At 45.5% G+C, this 17,803-nt stretch overlaps 1 protein-coding gene and 1 long non-coding RNA gene across 5 annotated transcripts in view; one reads left to right on the plus strand and one right to left on the minus strand.

Annotated features, from left to right (window-relative positions):
• The window catches only part of Ae2 (anion exchange protein Ae2), a 228,046-nt gene that overhangs the window by 46,068 nt on the left and 164,175 nt on the right, over positions 1-17,803 (plus strand). The window lies entirely within an intron of this gene.
• The window catches only part of LOC146206635 (uncharacterized), a 28,064-nt gene continuing 21,820 nt past the window's right edge, over positions 11,560-17,803 (minus strand). The window contains exon 3 of the long non-coding RNA XR_014704478.1: positions 11,560-11,798. This is a non-coding gene — a long non-coding RNA (uncharacterized LOC146206635). The remainder of the gene's footprint in view (positions 11,799-17,803) is intronic.

A 17,803-nucleotide genomic window follows, 5' to 3' on the forward strand; every position in this document is an offset into this window, starting at 1 on the left:
AAGAAAACGAAAAAATGCGAAACAAATGAGGAGCACCCAATAAGCAAGTAATTAATGTAAGGTTAAATTCAATTTCGGACACTAATGCGTGTTTATTTTCGAGTGTGTGGTACGAAATATGAGTAATCGAATGTACTAGTTAAATGATTATAATGGGGCGACTTGGCGACTACTCTTTACAGAACTAATCAGGCTATAATTGTTTCCCTAAGAAAATTATAACAAGGTTGATATTACACGTGAAATACTTCCAAGGAAATTTAATTATATTTTCCTTTGGGAACTGTTGTCGCGTTTCTTTGACTTCGGAAAAAGCGAAGCCACAAAAGCACATGAAATTTCATTACTTCAAGTGTAAGCTTTCTGTTCCAAGCAGATAAAATGTTTCAGCTTCAACACTCTACAGGCATGTTGCAAAATATGAATTGCGCAGGAGTCCAGAAAGACCACTCGAGTCAAATTGTTGGGCAAACTGTGACCTAGCCTCGAGCCTATTGCGCAGCTTTTGTTCATGGTGAGAAACCGAGTGCCGGTCTTACAACCTCTCTTTCGCAGCGTGTTAAAAGCTGATCGAAAATCCCTCCATATAGTAAACTAAACGTTTTGACGTTATAATAATGGTCTAGCGGCAGCGAATTACGCGCATACTATAGCATCTGCGTCCTCTATGCGTCGTTTTTTTTTTTTTTTTTCAAAGCTATTATTTTTCTTTTTCATTTTGTATGTGCACCACAACATCCCTAGAGCGATTTTCTGGGGATAAGAATCACTTGCATATTGCCTGTTGCTTGAGCACGCAGGATAAAACAAACTACTTAGAATGAAAACATTTTCTGGGACAATTGAGTTACCGTCAAGCTATAACGCATTGAGATTAAACGTCTTAAGTAAACACACTTCTCCAGATATTTAAAGCCATCCTTTACAAGAAATTCTAGTTTATTGAAAAAAAAAAAAAAAAAAAGGTTTGTCCTTAGATTAACGTACACTTTGACTCCTAAATATCGACAGTCATACCTCTACACGCGTTCGATTGCACGCCCGAATTGTAGCTTAATTGTTTGTGCACTGCTTTCGTCTTCCCATGGCTTCAATTGGTTTTTAAGCTCGGCCGTTTCCGTTTTTCTTTATTGCCTTTCATATGTCTCTATTTTTAATTGTCCGCTTTCTGAGTCGTACGTTTGCCGTGCCGCACAAAAATTTCAACCCTTTCTTCACCTTCACGGTCACTCTATTCACGATGCCGCATGCCTCCCACACACCCCTTTCTCTCTCCCTGTTAGGCGACACTTTTTTTTTTTTTTTGCAGTCTTTACCTCCTACTTCTTCCACGTTTCCAGACTCACTGTGTTGTGTAATTCAATAGCCTGTTTGCCTGCTTGTCGTTCGTTTTTTATCTCCTTGCTATCATGTATACCTTCAGCGGGATACTCTATATTTAATTCAGTCGATCTGCAATGCCGACTTTTCCAGTGTTTTCAGGTGACGCAATGTAGTCGGCATGGTTTGCATGTCAATCAACGGAATATACCATTTTGGGCTTAATAATTGTTCACTGATGACCAGCTGTATTTATTCAGCGCTCGAACGCATGTGTTGCACGTTTTGACTTCTTCATACATCCTGGCTCCACACCGCCCTTTTCAAAACGACTACACTCCAAAACGCGAATTAAGTGCTTTAGGAATGCTAACTCAAGCTGTACGGCGAATGAACCGTGTGCTGTGCGAGTCTGAATTCGTGCGCGCGCCCCTCTCCAAGCTGTTTTCTTCGGAGCCCAAGAGCACTATAGCCCAACTACTGTCATGTTGCTTCCCCGAGGTGTTGCCGACGGCCAAAATGGAAAATATATTAGACGAGCGTTAGTCGGCATATTTGTAAAATGTTGACACTAGCAGATCGAGACGAGGCACAAGCGAAAAAGAACGTACTGATCCGCCCCGCCGCGCAGCGCGCATACGCGGGCGCTCGGACGGCTGACACACCAGTTGCTGGTGGCGCCCTCTGCGCTGCGGCGCCTCCGTCATCGCAAAAGCGGCCCCCCGCTCCCATGCATTTCGCGCGCGGTCGTCACACTGCCCAATATTCTAGAGCACTATAGCGTAGGGGTTGAAACTTAGTGAAGTGCGAACTTATGCACCCCGCCCCCGCCTTTTTTCCCCTTCATTTCTTCCTTTAAAAAAAAATATCTTTAATGTTTTATTATTGTTTTTAATTTCTCGACATTGACCTGGGCACCCAACTGTGCCTGCCCGTTACAAAGGGTATGGCTTCAGATATCACCGCAGTTACGGTCCCTGAAAAGGGACCATACCGCAGTCAAGCGCGCCATTGCACCGGAACTGATCAGGGAGGCCACGGTTAATTCTCTCAGCTGGCGCCACATATACAGCTGAAACTGCAGCTTCCCGTGCTTTCGCACTATATAGTCTTATTAACAGATTATCCCTTAGTTTTTTTACAGAGTGACCCAGCTAAGATGAGGCAATATTTAAAAAGAAACCAAAGCGTTCTTCCCAACTGAAATGGGGTGACTGTTGTCAGGAGTCATCTGAAATACTCACTGCTATTTTTTATTATTTTTTTTTTTGTCTCGCCTACATGTATAATTGTTCGACGTTAACCAACTCTTTAAGTGTGGCTTTAAGCGCAAAGGTGTGGATAGGAAAGTTGTGAGAACTACGAAAATCGGTCGACCTTGTTTCCACTTCGAGGTAGCCTTAAGCGTGGCCATTTTTATTCGGTAAAAATGAAAGTCCGCGTGCTCCGTGCGCCTGGATGCGCCGCGATTAAGCGCTCTCATCCGCGACTGTGTAAACCGCTGTCAGGTTTGCCCTAAAGCTCCATATACCTTCCCAGAACTCGCTCTGGATTACTCTGTCTCTCCTATACCGGCCCGTCATGGACCCACTTGTCTAATCCCTCCCCAACGACCCCCTCTCTTTGGCTCTGAGCAGTGATTTCCTCTGCGGGTAGCAGGAAATCAGAGTCGAAATCCCGAGCATAAAAGTCGTGGTCGTTGCTACTTACGACAGAGCTTTGTTTTGCTGCTGGCTGCGTGGTAATTAAGCGTCAACGGCTGCTGACAGCAGGCTTTTCTGGCGCGTCGGCTACAGCGCTTATGTCGAAGGATAAGCGGCAAACGCTCTGTTGTGGGCATTGCAAATCTGGCAAGTGGCGGATGAGAGCACTGTTGCGGCGCATTCGGGCGCACGAGGCGCGCTGTCATTTTTAAACTTCGCGACCTTTCATTTTTGCCGAATAAGTGTATACGCTAAGGCTACTTCGTAGGAAGCGCGTAAGGGATAGGAAGCGTGCCGAGTGGGTCAGAGAAATAACTCGAGTTACCGACATTCTAGTGGAAATCAAGAAGAAATGGGCCTGAACAGGACATGTAGTGTGAAGAGAGGATAACAGATGGTCGCTTAGGGTAACAAATTGGATTCCAAGGGAAGGAAAGCGTAGCAGGGGGCGGCAGAAAGTTAGGTGGGCGGATGAGGTTAAGAAGTTCGCAGGGGTCAAGTGGATGCAGCTAGCACAGAACCGGGTTAATTGGAGAAATATGGGAGAGGCCTTCGCCCTGCAGTGGATATATAGTCCGGCTGATGATGATGACTCGTAGGAAACTCCTGTACGGGATCATTTTCATGGCTCTCGACGTTTTTATTCACGCCAGAGCTTTGAGAGCGTAATTTAGAGCAGTGAATTGACTAATTAATTATTCGAGTAGACGGAACGAAAAAGATACCAGCGGGGAGTTCACATGACTCCCAAAACCATTCACTTGATTTCAATTGATAGAAGCGTTTAAGCTTTTTTTTTTTTTTCGTTAAAGATCTTTGTCCATCATATATCTTGGACAGCCTGTATGCATTTCATGTTCGCGCACACACACACGCACACACTGGTACCCTCAGCGAAATGTAAGCAAAGCTTCAAAAAATACGGCAAGCCCAAGCACAGTGAAACCAATGCAGTTCTGAGTCGCCCCTTCTAACCTGCAGTGTTTTTTCGTTCACAAAATTTAATTAGTAAGGCCTGATTAGTTATTTTAATTATTGGCTTGTGGAAAAAAGTGTGAAGAGAAAAGTTTTACGCCACCTAATAAAACGGCTAGCTACGTTTCCCCCATCACGCTACGATTTATGCAAATCTCTATATATGCCTTCAAAAAAAGCTCTCACGGGACCAGCTGTTGGTCGAATATTTTAGGGGAATCTCTCAAAGTGAAGATTTGTAATAAGGCAGTAATATTACTCATTAATATCCACCCAAGCGCAGCCATAGAACGAAAACGGAAAGCTACACAGCTTTCTCGGAAACTTCAGTTATAAAAAAATTCGTCCTGATCCGCGACGAATTTTTCTTAACGAAGTTCCTGAGAAAGTTATATAGGTTTCCTTTGTAGCTCTATGACTGCGCTTGGGTGGGCCAGCTGTTATTTTAAATCATTCGCCAAGTGCTTGCCGTAAACCATGCTTCATCAGATTTGCAGAGAAAAGCGGATTTTGTTTCTCGCCAGGTATCGTTTATGGCTGGTAAAAGAAAAAAAAAACTTTATGTAAATGCTAGCCTAATGGAAACAACGTAGCTAGCCATTTTTCGAGTCGATATAAAACTTTTGCATTGACTTTTTCCTCAAACCAGTAATTAAATAGCTAATTAGTATTTACTAACTAACCTTGGTGAACGAAAAATACTGCATAGGCGACTCCGAAAAACTCGTAGTTGGTTTCACTGTGGTAGGGCTCACTTTATTTTTTTTTAAACCTAGGTTACATTTAGCTGGGACACCCGGTGTGCGTGGATTGTGCGTGTATGGTCTTTTCTCGCGTGAAGCTACACTACGCGGGTCAGAGCAGAGTTTCGCGTGAGTGTGCGCCGTCCGTTATGCACATGCGCGCGAGCCACCAACCAGAAGTCTCATGCCCAATCACCATTGAATTATTCCACCGGGGAATCGAACCTCCATGCCTAAGATCTCCGGCCCAGCGATTTACCATTGCGCCACGCCCCGGATCGTGAAACGCTATTCATAATTCCCCTTGTCTATAGTGAGAATTATGGCGGGATTCCTTGAGTGACAGATACAGCGCCTTTCCTTTCCTGTAAACGAATTATAGAACGCCGGTGAACTTTAATATGAGTTCAATGAAATGCTGGTTGTGTTCGACAAGGGGCGCTTGTTGTACCGTCACAAGACGCTTTTCCAGAGCGGCCGCAAGAGAGGCCCGGAACACTGAATCTTCCCAGAACGAGAAGAACGCCTAGCGAAAAGAGGAAGCTCAACGACGTGCTATGACCGCCGCTAAACAACAGCAGCCGGAGGAAAGTGAGGAAGAGGACGAGGAGGATGAAGAAAGCGATTCCAAGACTCGTCGGTGCACTGTACACACGATAAAACTCAGTGAAAGTGCAAACTCAGCACCATGCAAGCATACCCGTAACTTTACGCTACGTATATCCAGGCATAGCAGAGCTAAGCCACTGCCAATTTTCTGTGAAAGTATTTTACTCGAAAAATATTTTGCCCTCGTGAAGTTACATGAAAATTTTTAAATCAAGCGTGAAACGAGATTCAATGAGAAATATTTTAAAACATTTCACTGCTCTTGTTCATTCATATCACGCGATGAATTAAACAATCTGAAACTGTGGATTTTTTTTTGGTTAATAAAATGCAAATTTTCTGGTGGCGTTATCGGAAATTTTTTCTTTTAATTGCGGCTGTGGGTTATACTACATTTTAAACTTGTTAAACGAAGCATTTCTTAAAATGTTCATAACTTCGCAAGAGGTAGCTTTCTCTTACATTTGTGTCCATAACCAGCCACACCGGCAGGCATTGCCGAAATGTGACTTCGCTGTAGAACACCTACATGCATGCGTATATGCATGAAATCGTACATACGTACATGCATGCGTACATGCATGCATACATACATGCATACATACATGCATACATACATACGTACGTACATACATACATACATACATACATGCATACATGCATACATGCATGCATGCATACATGCATACATACATGCATACATACATGCATGCATGCATACATGCATGCATACATGCATGCATGCATGCATACATGCATACATACATACATACATACATACATACATACATACATACATACATACATACATACATACGTACGTACGTACGTACGTACGTACGTACGTACATACATACATACATACATACATACATACATACATACATACATACATACATACATACATACATACATACATACATACATACATACATACATACATACATACATACATACATACATACATACGTACGTACGTACGTACGTACGTACGTACGTACGTACGTACGTACGTACGTACGTACGTACGTACGTACGTACGTACGTACGTACGTACGTACGTACGTACATACGTACATACGTACATACGTACATACGTACATACGTACATACGTACATACGTGCGTGCGTGCGTGCGTGCGTGTATGAATACGTGTATATGTGCGTACATGCGTGCGTAGCCCTTGTCAAAAGTGTAGAGCCCAGGGGGTCTGCTTCTGAGCAGTGTAGTGGCGCTGATTTAGCATTAGTGGAGCTCCTTCCCATTGGAGAGGGTAGGACAAAAAATCTTACCATCGAGAGATTCGGAACACTGGAAATGCACTACAAGCCGCACAAAGTGTCTAAGAAGCAGACCCCCTGGGCTCTACACTTTTTACAAAGACTGTACATGCGTGCGTGCGTGCATGCGTACGTACAGGGGTAGTCAAAAGTTCCCAGGCCGCAGGTTCTGCTTCTGGATCGCATATTCTGGCACTTGAGATCCCATTAAAGGGAAGCTGCACCGGTTTTAGATTTCGTTGAGTGTCGAGCGGTTGAATGATTATAGCTTCCACCTAAAGCATGCGAAATATCTTGGCGCTAGCATTTCAAACAATGGTACAATTAGCGATTGAAACCGCGACGGCTATCAGGCTTCACCTCACTGCCCAGCGACGGATGGGGGACGCATGATGACGTCATTGACGGTACCGGTACGTGTTCTGCACAGTCACACTTGGTTTGAAGAAATAAAAACAAGACTATTGAAAGCAAAGCCCTAGAAATGTTGATTAGCACTGCCAGAAAAGACACAGCAGGACGTGGGCGAAGGCAACGAACATGAGAAATAGTACCGTCCGTGACGTCATCACCGAGCTTCTCCGCAAAACTTCAGTGCTGTGAAGAGAGATTCGAGGTTTAATCGTCGGTATCTCCATCAGTTTGAATGCTAACGCAAAAACATTTTGCATGCATTGCCTACAACCAATGTAGATATGAATCCTTGAATATCGCGAAATTCTCGAAACGTGATGCAGCTGCTCTTTAAAGCAATCGATTATCTCGTAGGTTAGAAGAATGTTTCTTGTACCCTGCACAGGTATTTTGAGACTTGGGGCTGTCGTAGATGCCTAACTATATGGCTCAGAAGAAGACCGTGTGGCCTGGGAACTTTTGACTACCCCTGTACATGCGTGCGTACATGCGTGCGTGCATATATAGATACATGTATGCATACATACTTGTGTGTGCGCATGAATAGATACATGCGTGTGTGCGTGCGTGCATGCGTACATGCATGTATGCATACCTGCGTGCATACATATGTGCATACGTGCCGCTGTCTATTATTCTGGTTCACACGTGAGGTCTTGCCAGTTTGTGGAAGTCAAGAGTTTGCAGATAAAGAAGCGTCATGGAAGGCTACCTTCGCGCTGCTTAATCCATTTAGTTACGTTCAGTATGTTCACATTTCAATACTCGAGGACTTGGTGAAACACAACAAAGGGAAATTCATTATTTTTTTCTGGCTGAGCATCGCCACAATAACGGGCACAAAATGACTCCTTGAACCTCTGCTAGTATAAGGAGAGTCGTAAGGATAAGATTTCTTCGCGACTTCAGACAGGAAAGGCGCAGTGTACACTGCCGAGAGCATGCTGAAATGTTCGTCAGCATTAGCAAGCTTAGAAACTCCCTATCACGGCGGGAATAAATGACGAGGAAGTATTTTCCCTAGGCCACAGATAAGGTAATGTGGCCGCTTATACACGTGGCGCGCTTTGAAAGAGATGATGGCTATTCCGCATATATCTGCGGCCCGAACGCCACTTCCCATATCGGAGCTGTTCTAGCGGAGTCAGCGGTGCTCGCGCGCTGCCCTCTGTGTGGCCATCGTTGGTGGGCGTTCTGCGCGCGGGCGGCGCTGTCTGCCGTCGCCGTTGCGCATGTAGCGCTCTGGGCAATCTGTCATGCTCCACGCGTTACGAGCTTTATGCGTGCAGAGGCTCAGCAGTGTAGGTGCGCGCGCACGTGACGACACGCCCCGCGAAAGGACGGCCGCGGAATCGCGTCTCGTGGCAGCTCTTCCCAAGGCATGCAGCTTGAATGAAATCTCCGGAGGTTTCCTCTGCTGTAGATGCAGCAACAGTGTTGCGGTGCGAAAAATCCCGAAAGCGTCTGAGAGTGAACATTCCAGAAGCAGCAGCCACCCTCCGATCGTGTCTCCCTAGCTGGGGCCTGCATGCCCACGTCGCCATTATCGACCTTTCTGCATCAGCGCTGGTTAACGTTCACCCTCCAAGAGCACCACCCACCGAACTCTGTACTCCAGATGCACTAGCGAAACGAAAGAGGAACTGTGAAATCGAATTGAAAGATTTGCTGGGAAAGCCAGCTGCCCATCTCACCTCATATATGAAGCTGCCCATCCACCCTATACTTCAACCGCCAGAGGAGTATTGTCGTGCTTATGAGGCATCTGCGTAGAGTAAAAGCGTGTGAGTAAAATTGAATCCACATTGTCGCATCTTGTTCTTTCCTGAGCACGTTCGACGGAAACAGTGAGAGACTCGACAGGTCTTCATGGGCGTCACTCGTATGGAGGAAAGACCCTAGTCACCGTAAAAGCACACCTTCCCCTGTTTGCTAACTTGGCGCATAATATCTAAGTTTCAGCTTCTATGGGCCGCGTGCGCTGCACTGAAAGCTACAAATGGCGCCACTTGGTAAGCGCGGCTTCGCATCATCGCGACTCGCTTTGCGCGCATCTCGTTGCTCGAAGTTCGCATAGTGTCTCGTACGGGTTGCTACGAATTGTGGTCCAAGGAAGGTGGTACAGTTTATTGTTCCGTGTACGGTTGCCACAATACCTATAGAAATGTCGCTGGGAAGGCTCCGAAAATCAAGCGGACGTTTGCTTGTCACAGAGGCCACGATTAGAAAATGAAATAATGCACGTTTCTCGGTAGCGCTTGGTTCAGCCTGTTCCACATGCAAGCGAAAACGCTAGCGATTTCTGCCGCGGCGACTCGAAAACCGGTTTTCAGCTGATATTCAAAAGTACTTAAAGCATTATTTCTAGATTTCGATAACAGTCGAGGTTCTTTTAAATTCAAATCAAAGATGTCCATTTTTTGATCTCTTTAAATTTCGGGCGATCTGAAAATAATAGAGCAAGAACAGACAACTCTAGAGCTTCAATTTTTTCAAGAAATAGAATATAAGGCGTGGGTAATATAGACCAACACCGATCTGTGACGTAAGCACGATGCGGTGGCGCTTCTGTCGCCAGACTGGGAGTGAAAAGTAGGCTTAGCGCCCTTAGGAATACATGGAACCGACCGATTTCAAAGCAGTTTTCTCATTTCAAGGGACACCTATGATGTTTTTATTTGGTACAGAGGAACCATGAACACCCTAGAACAGATCGTCAAAGTATGAAATCTCGTTATCGAGGGGAAGTATTTTTAAAATACCGCGAAACGTATGCGGGTGCGAATTGGGAGGGCGACCCATAGAAACACATGTAAACACAGCTTACCGAAACATATTTCTCGTTCCGCAGAGCACCAGAAGTGGCGGCTAGTCGTACATTGGCCAGCGCTTTGAAAAAATGTGTGACAAAGCGTGCTGCGTCGTTGCGGAGGCTATCTACTTTTAAAACTCCTCGTTGTCTAGAATCCGAGTTAGAAATGCATTGCGGTATAGCGCGGCCGCCCAAACAAAATATATGTAAAGAACAGTTCGTAAAGAAGCTGACTTTTGCGGCTATGAAAGCAGTTGTTAAGAGCTGGTGCATTATTTTAAGACCATGGATATACGTATGCAACAACATTTCGCGTCTGACATCTCTGTAAAGCATATTTATCAATAAATATGTGCGTCGCGTTTCCAGACGAACCCTCACGTTTAGGAAACGAGTCGCCCAAGCGGCTTTTCTTATTCTTTCTTTTTTTTCTTTTTTTGGTAAACGTCTTGTGCCACGCTCCGACATCATGTTGTATGGCGGAAGTAAAAAAAAAAAAAAAAAAAACACATTGCAAGGGCTGGAGGTTTGCACGAGCCGCGTAAGGCAGTAATGATGCCGTCGAGACATGGTTCATTTTGTAAATTGAGAGGAGAAAAACGCAAAATAACGGGCACGACGAAAACATCGATCGTGGCTAAGTAGACGGTAAGTATTAAAATGAATGAATATGTAGTTGCGTCGCGATACATGCATGCGGTGATCAAGTCGTATCGTACGCAAACATTTTGACAGGCTTTATATTCCGATGTCCGGGCACGCGCTGCATTGTCTGTGCCGTACGCAAAGAAAAAAAATAAGACCATGAAACCGCACAGAAAGCGCAGACCGATATACGACAGCCATAGCGATACCACAGGGAAAAGAAAATAAACTAGAAATATTTAGCTAGCATATATGCCCGTTGATGAACTTGCGCGCACCCACCTGATTCAAAATAATTGTATGCCTCCAGGGACTTGTATGCCTGGGCGGTCTCTGCAGTGAAGCGACTCGGAGAAAAAAATCAAATACACTACAATGTTTGCCATGCCCAATATTGTAAGAGCATACACGTCAGTCTGGAGGATTTTCCAATGTGTTTCAGGCATAGCAAATGGGTCCGGGTACACAACACCGTCAGTGTACAGCTTTTCATTGTAGCGCTGTTTATCCGATTCCGACAAGCCTTTCACGTAGTCCGACATTGCTGCATCACACACTACATTCCCTTGCAAGTAGTGCAAGTCTGACGATTTACAGGACTCCTCGCAGCACGATCACGGCCGCTCAATGGAGTGCGCCTCCATTGAGCGGCCGTGGCACGATAAACTAACCGCGCACAGTTGCAGACGACCATGCACCACCGTCGCTATAGCAGACGCTCCGGACCTGGAGGCGGCTGCGCCGTCGTCTGCTGCAGTACGCGATTCTCGTTCGGCCCATATTGTCGTAAAACTTTTGACAGCTGCAGGAAGTAACCTGTGTGAAGCGTGCCACCACCCGAGCGTCGAAGTGCCGGCCTTGCGCAATCTAGTAGCGTTGGCCTTAACGTGCCTGTGGCCTATAGGTGACCACGACCAGCGATGGCTTTTTTTTTTTTTTGTTGCTTACTTTGATGTCCGTTATGGCTTGTCAGGTGAAACTCGTGGGAACACTAGATGATAGTGGTGCTTTTATCCACTATTACACAATCTCGACAACGTCGTAGAGCTTATTTCAATGCAACTAATTCACAGGAGTCACTTTGTCTCGAATGCGTAGGGACAAAATAAGAGCACTGTTCCGTCAATTCAAGAGAAGTAATACGATAGCAGAACCAACGTTCAGCCGCCCTTTTTCTAGTCGCTTTTTCATTCATTAACCCCCAGAAGTAATGTTAAAATCCGCTCCCTTGAGCCCGTGGAAGCCCGGCATCGAAGCCCGTGGACGCAAAGGTCTTGAAACAGCTGCAGCATCCGTCTGGAGGAAAAAAAGAACGATTACACGCTGCTGAAGTAAGAATTCTTGTTGGCATGACAGGAATACCATGTGAAAAATGCGCCAGAAAACATTGAATAAAGCAAGCGGTATGATTATGTCCGTGTTACCGCCTCTAGTGCAGTATAAATTCGCATGAAAACATTCGCCCCGTTCGAAAACGTGGCTTTGTTTGCTTTATAATGCATCGCTGAAAACGGGGAAAAAGCTCTATAGGCACAACAAACTTATATTATTTCAATGAAATCGAAATGAGGGCTATATGATGACGATGTGTCCCCTTCCGCTGCTCACCTTTTCCGCGTCTTCTGCCCCGCCGTAGGGGCGCAGTGGTTAGGGCGCTCGACTCCTGTGCCCTACAATGCGGGATCGAATCCCGGCTGCGGCGACCGCTTTTCAACGGAGACGAAAAGCAAGGTGCCCGTGTACTGTGTGATGTCAGTGCACGTTAAAGAACCCCAGGTGGTCGAATTTCCGGAGCCCTCCACTATGGCACATCTCATAGTCTGAGACGCTTTGGGACGCTAAACCCCATAAACCAAGCCTTTTCCGCGTCTTCCCTGTCTTTCTGTATGCGCGTTCCTGCTAGATATGAGTTGCTTTCAAAGTAGCCTTGTTTCGCTGTTCACTCTACGAAGTTTTAATTAATTTATGATGGGAAGGCAATTCATTTTGCAGACACTATTTCGGACTGACATAACCTCAGTTAAAACGTTATCTGCATGTGTGGATAGGACTTCTGTCGTGATGATATAGGAAGCACCCAACAGGGAACGGGCCATCCAAAACGAAAGGGATAAAATTGTTTTGCATAATAGCTTCGTAGAAAACACCAGTCAGCATTACCTCAACCCTGATCAATGGACCGAGCCCTAGGGGCGTAATGCAACCCCACACGTTATTGGAGTATCGTCCGCTAGATGCGACGGTCTGCGGATCAAACCTGCAAAAAATAAATGACTGCAATTATTATTTTTTTTTTTGGCAAAAGCTGAGATTTCATTTCCGAATGCCTCGCATTGCTAGAATCGAGCAAAAGACTGCAAATTCTATTATCTTCATCATCATCAGTTCAGTTCAGTCGTGTCCGACTCTTCGTGACCCTATGGACCATATCACGCCACGCTTTCCGGTCTCTCACTATTTTCCTAACATCACATAACTTCATCTGCAGCGCCTCGAGAATGTCATCTAACCATCGCGTTCGCTGCCTACCCCTTCTCCGGTGACCCTCAACCTTTCCCTACATCAAATCTTTCTCCAGCGACTCCTCTCTTCTCATCAGATGACCAAAGTAGCTGAGCTTTAACTTTAGAATTTGACCCTCCAATGAGCAGTCAGGGTTTATGGTCGACAATATCGACTGATTTGATCTTCTGGCTGTCCAAGGAACTCTCAAGAGTCTCCGCCAGCACCACAATTCAAACGCGTCAATTCTTCGGCGGTCAGCCTTCTTCACAGTCCAACTCTCGCATCCATACATCACAACTGGAAAGACCATAGCACGAGTTATATGGATCTTGGTTGGCAGTGTAATGCCTCTGCTCTTTACTAGGCGGTCAAGGCTAACCATTGCTCTCTTTCCCAGAAGCAGGCGTCTCCTAATTTCATGGCTGCAGTCTCCTTCCGGGGTAATCTTGGAGCCCAAGAAGAGAAAATCTGTCACAGCTTCAACTTCTTGTCCCTTGATGCTCCAGGACTTGATAGGGCAAGACGCCATGATATTTGTCTTTTTAATGTTCAGTTTAAGCCCAAACTTCTCGCTCTCTTCTTGTACGCGCATCAGAAGTCTCTTGAATTCCACTTCACTTTCTGCCATTAAAGTGGTATCATCCGCGTATCTAAGGTAGTTGATACGTTTCCCAGCAATCTTCACTCCAGCTGAAGACTCGTCCAGACCGGCCTTCCTCATGATGCACTCAGCATAAAGGTTAAATAGGCAGGGCGACAGTATGCAGCCTTGTCTCACTCCTTTCTCAATCGGAAACCAATCAGTAAGACCATGCCCAGTTCTAACTGTGGCCTCTTGCCCTTCATACAGGTTCCCGAGGAGACAGATGAGGTGAATTGGAACTCCCATCTCTTGGAGAGCTTGCCACAATCTGCTGTGATCTACGCAGTCAAAGGCTTTCGCATAATCAATAAAGCAGAAGTAGATGGGTTTCTGGAACTCTCTTGCTTTTTCCATGATCCAGCGAAGGTTGGCAACTTGGTCTCTAGTTCCTCTGCCCTTGCGAAACCCAGCTTGCACGTCCGGAAGCTCCCGATCCACATACTGCTGCAGCCTACCTTGGAGGATTTTCAACATCACCTTGCTAGCATGCGAAATAAGCGCGATCGTGCGGTAGTTGGAACAATCTTTGGCACTGCCTTTCTTTTGAATGTGGATGTAAACTGACCTCCTCCAATCCTGTGGCCACTGCTGGGTTGTCCAAATTTGCTGACATAATGTATACAGAACATTAACAGCGTCGTCATGGTTGAGGTTTTGAAGCAACTCAGCTGGAATGCCATCAATTCCGCTAGCTTTGTTCTTAGCAAGGCTGGCTAAGGCCCATTCAACTTCACTCTTCAGGATACCCGGCTCGAGATTAGTAATCACAACCGTCTTATGTTGGGTTTGCACATCCGGGTCCTTCTTGTACAGTTCTTCTGTGTATTCCTGCCACCTCTTATTTATCTCTGAGGCTTCAGTGAGGTCCTTGCCTCGTTTGTCCTTTATCACGCCCAGCTTAGCACAGAAGCTTCCTTTGATATCTTTGTCTTATACAGAGCTCTTGTGTTCCTTAATTGGCTGTTGTCGTCAACTGCTTGACACTGTATGTTCAGGAAGGCATTCTTATCTCTCCTTGCTATTTTCTGAAAATCCGCATTGAGAACCTTGTATCTTTCTCTTTCCCCCATAACTTTTGCCATCCTTCTTTCCTCAGCTATTTGCAAAACCTCTTCAGATAACCAATTTGCTTTCTTGCATTTCTTTTGCTTTGGAACTATCTTAGTAGCAACTTCTTGTATTATATCACGAACATCAGTCCACATCTTTTCAGGCTCTCTGTCTTCTAGATCTAACTCCTGAAATCGATTCCTCACTTCCACAGCATATTCTGATGGAATTCGATCCAGATCATACCTGAAAGGCCTTCTAGTTTTCTGCGTTTTCCTCAATCGAAGCTTAAATTTGGCAACAAGATGCTGATGATCGGTGCCACAATCGGCCCCAGGCCATGTTTTTACTGCTTGTATAGCGCTTCTCCATCTCTGCCGGCAAAGAATATAATCAATCTGATTCCTGTACAGACCGTCCGGTGAAGTCCACGTGTACAAGCGCCTCTTGTGCTGTTGAAAATAGGTATTCGCTATGGTCAGGTTGTTTTCTTGACAAAACTCTACTAGCCTCTGCCCAGCTTCATTTGGCTCACCAAGACCGAACTTGCCTGTAATTCCGGATATTTCTTCACTCCCCACCTTAGCATTCCAGTCTCCTATGAGAAAAAAGGACGTCTGATGATGGAGTGCGGTCTAAAAGGCATTGCAGGTCAGCATAAAATCTCTCAACGTCAGCTTCTTCAGCAGTAGTGGTTGGTGCATAGACTTGGATAACTGTTATGTTGAAAGGGTGACCTTGGATCCGAAGTGAAATCATTCGGTCGTTTTTGGGGTTGTACCCTAGCACTGCTTTGCCCATTCTTTTGTTTACTTTGAGAGCGATTCCATTCCTTCTCCTGGATTCGTGCCCACAATAAAAGACATAAGGGTCGCCAGAATTAAATTCTCCCATTCCGGTCCACTTGAGCTCGCTGATACCCAAGATATCAATCTTCAATCTGTCCATTTCTCGCTTGACGACATCCAGTTTACCTTGCGTCATAGATCTTACATTCCATGTTGCTATGTGATATATCTCCTTGCAACATCGGACTTTCCGGTCGCTTCCCGACACATCCACAACTGAGCGTCCTTTTGGCTTTAGCCCAGCCGCTTCATTCGTCCTGGAGCTACTAGGAGTCGCCCTTTGTTCATCCCCAGTAACATGTGGGACGCCTTCCAACCTGGGGGGCTCATCTTCCGGCGCCATATCATTAATGGTATTGTGACTGGCCATAGGGTTTTCTTGGCAGGAAATACTGGAGTGAGTTGTCATTACCTTCTCCAGTGAATCACATTTTGTCAGAACTCTCTGCCGTGGCCTGTCTATCTTGGGTGGCCCTACACAGCAGAGCTCACGACTTCACCGAGTTTCGCAAGCCCCTCCGCCACGACAAGGCAGTGATCCATGAAGGGGATCTTCAACATACTCATTCATAAATCTAGTATTGAAGATAGGACTGCTACGCAAATGCACCGAGATGAACTGTTAGCGATGAAACAGTATAAAAAATAACTGGACCCTCTAATGCATTTCACTTGAAAACGAGCACTGGTCATAGTCACTGGCCAGATAAATTTCGTGTCCTCGAGTTACTTCGGATAAAAAAAGATGCTGAAATAAAATTTACAAATTTTGTTGTGCACTTAGCGAGCACCAACCGGCCTTCAGATGCGTTGCCCGTGGTTCTACTTCGTGGATAAAGTCTATTCATCAGATAACACGACTTCCTTCCGGCCTTCTGTAGTCCAGGCGAGGTGACTTGTAGCAAAATCGAGATGGTGTACTTCGTGATCTGCAGTGAGAAGTGGCCTCCGACAAACTACATGAATATAAAGTCCGGCTGATTGAAGCCTTTTCCTAATCGTCCATAAAGAGACTGCCTGGAGGCGCAGTTCTTCCCATGTCTTGGCAGCGGTAAATAGGGTCTGGGGAAGGCGGCGGCTGTGATCAGCCGATCTTCCTCCTCAGTGAGGATTCTCCTTCGCGTCGCCAATTCTTTCTTCTTCTAAGATGGCAAGCACAATGCAGGTCTCTACAGATCACCTTACCTGGGCAGCAATGCTTCTCTGGCACCTGCCTTCCTGGGGACCTGGACTAACGTCAGGATTTCCATTCTATTAGCGAAGTTGACTTGCGCCATCTCGTCCTTCCTTCTAGCGAGATTACTTGGTCGCGCATCTAATTTATGACACCTGTTATCGCCCATGACGAATATGGTGAACTATTTCACAACTTTTATTCACTTGCTTTATCAAAGCTTAGGCGATATCCAATAAATCGCCCTATTTCAGGCAATTATTCTCTTCTTTTATAGTCATTCATTCGCATTCCGGCTGAAGCTTTCGCTTAATATCTGCCAAACAAGCAAAGGGAAAAACTGTACCAATGTTTGCCAGTCAGCTACAGTCTCTGTATGCTGTATTTAAAGAGAGAGAGAGAGATAGAGAGAGAGAGAGAAAAAAGAGAAGGTGAGACAGAAAAATAAATTTTGCTGGGACCTTACAGTTCGCTTGACCCCCTCTAATACGTGTTCGGCAAAACTAAGGCTTACCTCTCCTGATTTTTTTTTTTTTTTTTTGCTACGTATATCGTTTATGCGAAAATATGAGTAGCTTTACTCCTGTTAGACTGGAGCATAACATGGGAGCCAGGTTAATTCCGGCGCTGCGCTGTGCGTCTTGCAAGACCTTGACATTTGCTCCAAGACCTGTGTTCCCCCGACCTTTCGGAGCGTATTTACGCAAATTGGTCACTGCATAAGGGAGGACAACGTTGGGGCGATCGGCCGGACGAGGAACGAGGCAGCCCAAAAACAGATTACAGTACGTCTGAGACCTCGCCATTTCATGATTTCTTTTTTTGAGGGCAATTAAAAGGGGGAAAAAAAAAAGAGAAGAAAACGGCTGCGGCGTTGGGACGGACCTTCTCTTCCTGCAATTTTTTTCTACTGTGTTCGTTTTTCTCTTTATGGTTTATAACTGGATTGGGCTGACTATACATTTCGCAATTTCAGTTGTTTTTTCTTTTAATTATGTCACCTTTTCCCATGGCATCACACTCTGGGAGCACTGGAAGGTTGCGCACTTTGGCTGTTGATGGCTCTGTGCACAGCTAGCTT

This window comes from Amblyomma maculatum, chromosome 1 (genome assembly GCF_055883805.1).
Source record: "Amblyomma maculatum isolate TAMU_Amacu chromosome 1, ASM5588380v1, whole genome shotgun sequence".
In the NCBI taxonomy this organism is placed as follows: Eukaryota; Metazoa; Arthropoda; class Arachnida; order Ixodida; family Ixodidae; genus Amblyomma; species Amblyomma maculatum.